Source organism: Chrysochloris asiatica, unplaced genomic scaffold (genome assembly GCF_000296735.1).
Source record: "Chrysochloris asiatica unplaced genomic scaffold, ChrAsi1.0 scaffold00320, whole genome shotgun sequence".
Taxonomy (NCBI): Eukaryota; Metazoa; Chordata; class Mammalia; order Afrosoricida; family Chrysochloridae; genus Chrysochloris; species Chrysochloris asiatica.
In genome coordinates, this window is record NW_006408838.1 from 764,036 (window position 1) to 770,065 (window position 6,030).

General features: G+C 37.6%; 1 pseudogene; it reads left to right on the forward strand.

The window, feature by feature from the left end:
• Positions 1–1,100: 1,100 nt before the first annotated feature.
• LOC102836428 lies at positions 1,101–1,515 on the forward strand (annotated as a pseudogene).
• The last annotated feature ends 4,515 nt before the right edge of the window (positions 1,516–6,030 follow it).

Genomic DNA, 6,030 nt, shown 5'->3' on the forward strand with positions numbered 1-6,030 from the left:
ATCTCTCATACTTTGGAGAAGGATATCATGTTTAGTAAATGGAGGGTCAGAGAAAGAGAAGACCCCCACGAGATGGATTGACCAAGTGGCAGCAACAATGCACTCAGGCGCTGCATTGATTGCGAGTTTGTCCCATGACCTGTCAGTGTTTCATTTTGTTGTGCATTGGGCTGGTATGAGTTTGTACTGACTCGATGGCACCTAATAACAAAAACAACACAACCTGGGAGTAGGGAAAAACAGAGCCTTGCCAAAACTGTAGCTTAGAGACAGTGTAGCCATGATTGAATTAACATCATCAGCTTCTGTTTAATCTGCCTAGGAAAAGAAAGGGCTATTCCTCTCTGGCAAAAGATAAAATTATTCAGAGCAACTATAATTTTTCATGTACAACATCTGGGATTCAATCACAATTTATTAGTGGCCCTGTGAGTTAATGAGCTGGACTACAAGTTTGGTTTGAACCGCAAGGTCAGTGGTTCAAGCTTTCCAGTAGCTCCTTGGATACCTTATACAGGGTTGTGGTGAGTTGGAAGTGACTCAACAGCACTTAACTACAACAACCAAGACCCATGAATAAATGACCTAAAAGAGAGTGAGAAAGAGAGAATTAATGGACGACAGAAATAATCCCACAGGTGATTCAAATCTTTTATCAACTAGGCTTTTAATGTAGCTAAAATCCTATATTCTATTTCTGGTGTTTTATAAAATTACATACTATTAATGTAGTATGTCCCCCTGTGGAAACGAGACATACATGAATTCTGTAGGCTTAAGGATATGTGAGTCAAACTGAGTTTTAACCATAATTACTGTGCTTCTGTCTGTTAAGTCTGATGATCTGATAACTTTTACCTTGTAGACATATTGATTTTCTTGTTTGTTATTGCTTAGTTTAGCTTGTGATTTTGAAGACCCATAGTCAAATTGCATTATCAAATTTTGACATTTTTTATCTGTAACTGAAATGTGATGAAGGTGTTGTTGTTTTTTTTTTTTCCCTTTTAATATTCTTTTTAAATATTTTTTTTTTTTTTCAAACATCAATAATAAATATATATTATGTGTAAGAGGTAAGCTGGGCTCTTTCTCTTCAACAAGGCGGCCAAGCGGCAGATGAAGAGATGCAGATCTTTGTGAAGACCCTGACGGGCAAGACCATCAGTCTTGAGGTAGAACCCAGTGACACCATCGAGAACATCAAAGCCAAAATCCAAGACAAGGAGGGCATCCCCTCTGACCAGCAACGTCTGGTTTTTGCGGGTAAACAGCTGGAGGATGGCCACACTCTCTCAGACTACAACATCCAGAAAGAGTCCAGCCTGCACCTGGTGCTGCATCTGCGTGGTGGCATCATCGAGCCTTCCCTGCGCCAGCTCGCCCAGAAGAAACAACTGTGACAAGACGATCTGCCGCAAGTGCTATGCTCGCCTCCAACCCCGTGCTGTGAACTGCCGCAAGAAGAAGTGCGGCCACACCAACAACCTGCGCCTCAAGAAGAAGGTCAAATAATAAGGACTCCTTTCTGCTGGCTCCCCTGCCTCCTGCTAGTGGGGTTCTTCTGAGCCCCGTGGACATGGACCCTCAATAAAGTTTCACTTTCATTGAACCGAAAAAAAAAAAAAAAAGAGATAAGCTGGTATATACCTTTAAAAATATTATTAAAACAAGACATGCAAATTAACCTCTTTAATGGTTTATGCTAAATTATCAATAGTTTTAATACCATAGTCATATAAATTTGAGTAAATTGAGTACTAATGTAAGCAATTTCAGCATTGATCTCAAATGACAGACAAGTACAGCCAGTAATGGTGATGACACAGAGCTGACAATGGGAAAAGGCTTTCATCCTTGGGCAGTGTCCCAGATCCATTCAACAATAACTGAAAGAGCAAGAACTACCCTAGAAATGGAATTCTATTTCTTCCTTTCAATGTCTCTACTTCTGAAATGGTGTAAAACCCTCTGAGGCAGCCTTTGATCATATCTGTTCCATTTATCTGCTTTATCCTTCCCTTTTTTCCTTTGTTAAAACATTTTCTAGATATAATCAAGTATTAGAGCAAAGTAATGATAGCTTACATCTTTTAAATTTCTCAGAATGAAACTTCAGCCTGCAGGAATATAAGCATAACATGCCCTAGCTATAAATCTCAAGGCTTTTAGAAATTTTGATAGAACTGTTAGATGCTGTGATAATTGTGATTTCAAAGCTGCACAAAAGCTTAGTCTTAAAAGAAGTAGAAACATGAAGTAGAATCAGTGCCAACTTCTTTGTGAACAATATAAACCCTTTTATCTAAATACAAATACAAATACTGGGGAAAACTGAAAGAAGGCTACTAATCTGATTAGAAGTGTTTTAGATTGCTTAGTAATATAAATCATTTTATACAGTTGAATTAGGGAAATACTTCTGTTAGTTTTGTTTCTGAGAAGGAGTACTTCTCTAGGTATTATAGTTTTAAATATTGTGATGTGAGCATATTGAACACTTTACAGAGGTGTGTAGGTATCTTATTTGAACACTGACAAGAGACCAAAACTCAGATAAAATAGATAACAAGAAGGATAAAAAAGAGTACTCTTTATTACACATTATAGGAATGATATAAAAGAGGCATGACTAGACTAGGTAGAGTTCAACCTTGACATCCTTGTAGATGGATTATGGCTGAGGAATGCTAGAAACCATGGTGGAAGCTGCCAATTCTTAGAGAGGCTACTTCTGGTGCTTGAATGCTGCCACCTCTGCGGGTCCTATTAGTCAAAACATAAAAGGCCTGACTTGATTAAAGAGAGTGGATAATTTAACCAATTTCAAGATGGGGTTAACATATACATATAGGGAAGAAAGGAGTTCGTCGCAGACACATTTGAGATTCTACCAAATTCTTCAGTCTAAAATTGATTAAACATGCAATCAAGATGTATTGGTAATTACTGGTGCTTGGAATGCAAAGATTGGAAACAAAGAGGAAGGATCAGTGGTTGGAAAGTATGGCCTTGGTGATAGAGATGATGCTAGAGATTACATGATAGAATTTTGCAAGACTAATGACTTCTTCAACAACAAAAAAGGTCGCTCCATCACCAAATGGAATACACAGGAATAAAACTGGCTACATCTGTGGGGGGAAATTATCAAAATGCTCAATATCATTAGAGAAAACAAGGCCAGGAGAAGACTTTGAAACAGATCATGCAAGTTCAGAATAAAGCTTAAAAATTTGAGACAAGTCCATGAGAAGCAAAATATAACCTTGAATATATCCCTCCTGACTTTAGAGGTCATTGCAAGAACTAATGTCTGAAAACCAGAAGAGTTGTGGGATATTATATAGTAAGTAAGTAAAAGGCCATTAAAAAGACATGTAAGAAAAAAAAGACCAAAATGATGTCAGAAGAGACCATGAAATTTGCTTTCAGCATGGTTGTTGGTGGTTATGTGCCATTGGGCTGGTTCTAACTCATAGCAACTCTTTATAGAGTGTCTCAAGCTGTAAAGCTTTAATGAAGCAGAAAACCTCATATTTCTCCTGCGAAACAGCTGGTAGATTCCAGTTACTGACCTTGCGGTTTGCACCCTAACTCATAACCCACTACACTACCAGAGCTAGATGCTAAAGCAAATGGAAAAAAAATAAGGAAGTAAAAGAGCTAAACATAAAATTTCAAAGGGGAGCTCGAGAATATAAAGTCAGGTAAAGAATATGAAAAGACCTAAAGTTAGAAACCAAAAGAGAAAGACACACTCCGAATTTTTCAAGGTGAAAGAACTGAAGAACAAATTCAAATCTTGCAATATTGAAGGATTCTATGGGCAAAGTATTGAATGATGCAGAAAGTATCAAAAGAATATGGAAGGATTTCACAATCACTGTACCAAAAAGAAATGGCTGATGTTCAACCATTTCAAGAAATAACATATGGCCAGAGCCAATGGTACTGAAGGAAGAAGCCCAGTGTGCACTGAAGATACTAACAAAGAACAAGGCTCTAGGAATTGATGGAATACAGATTGAAATCATTCAACACACTGATGCAGCACTGGAGGCGCTCACTCGTCTATGCCAAGAAATTTGGAAGACAGCTACCTAACAACTGAATGGAAGAGATCCATATTTTTGCCCATTGCAAAGAGGAGACCCAATAGAGTGTGGCAATCGTTGAATATCATTAATATTATATGCACGTAAAATTTTGCTGAAGATAATTTTAAAACAGCTGCAACAGTACATTGACAGGGAACTGCTAGATATTCAAACTGGATTTGGAAGAGGACATGGGACTAAAGATGTCATTGCTGACCTCACATGGATCTTGGCTGAAAGCAGAGAATAATGGTAGTGCATTTACTTGTGCTTTATTGACTATGGAAAAGCTTTCAACTGTGTGGTTCATAACAAGCTATGAATAACATTGCAAACAAAAATGGTATTCCAGAACACTTAACTGTGCTCATGAGGAAACGTTACACAGGCAGTCGTTTGAATAGAACAAGGGAATACTAAATATTATAAAATAAGGAAAGATGTGTGCTAGGGTTGTATCCTTTCACCATACATATTAAATAGTATTCTGAGTAAATAATCTGAGAAACTGGATTATATGAAGAAAGATGTGGCATCAGGATTGGAGGAAGACTTATTAATAACCTGCAATATGCAGATGATACAACCTTTCTAGATGGAAGGAAAGAAGACTTAAAATACTGTCTGATGAAGACAGAAGATTATACTTCAAGGTAAAGAAAACAAAGATCCTCAGAACTTGAACCATAAATAACATCATGATAAATTAAAAAAAAGATTGAAGTTGACAAAGACTTCATTTTGCTTGGATCCATGGTCAACACCCATGGAAACAGTCGTCAAGAAATCAAACAGCATATTGCATTAGGTATATCTGTTGCAAAAGACCTTTTTAAAGTGTTCAGGAGCAAAGACATCAGTTTAAGAACTAAAATGTGCCTGAATAAAGCTATGGTATTTTCAATAGCCTCATATGCATGTGAAAATTGGACAATGAATAAGGAAGATTGTAAAACAATTGATGTATTTAAGTTATGGTGTTGAAGAATATTCAAAGTACTATGAACTCCTAGAAGAACAAGAAAATATGTGTTGGAAGAAGTACAGCACGAATTCTCCTTAGAAATCAGGATGACCAGATTTCTTCTGAAGTACTTTAGACATGTTATCAGGAGGGGCTGCTTGTTAAAGTGAAAGTTCAGGGAAAAAAGGGAGCCCTCCCAATGAGATGGATTAACACAGTGTCAGCAGCAATGGCCTAAATCATAGCAATGGTTGTGAGAATGGTGCAGGTCCAGGCAGTGTTTCATTCCATGGTTTATAGTCCTGTTATAAGTCAGAATTGACTCAAGGCCACCTAACAACAACAAAAGCAACCATAACAACAACCAGGACATATGAAAAACATTACCTAAAGGCAGAGAGTTACTTTGCGATAGTATGAAAGATTAGTGCATTTATCATCTCTGGAATTTCTCAGTACAACCTGAGTGACCTCCTACCTTGGTTATTGGAGAGTGTTCTATGCAATAAGATGAATGATGCCATTTGATCCCATCACTAATATACGTTCTAATTCTATGATATTCCAGAAAAAGCTAGGACTGTGACTCTCACAGCATCCTTGACTATTGCTAGGCTATTTGTTTAGCTTGACTCAGAAAATGATGGTCATTAAGAAATAGGCAACAGAGATTTGGTGCTGTTTCCACCCCCCCCACCACTAACTTAGAAGGGAAGAGTTGAGTTGATTATACTAAATAGTAAGCTTTGTTACTGTTGTTGATAAGTGTCATCGAGTTGATTCCGACTCACAGAGACCCTCTATACATTTTTCTAGGAGTAGCTGACAGATTCGAACTGCTGATCTTGCTGTTAGTCCAGTACTTACATTAAAGTGTCATGCCAGGACTCCAGAAGTAAGCATTTGTTGTTGTTGTTAAGTGCTGTTGAGTCGATGCCAACCCATAGCATACCTGTATAGGGTTTC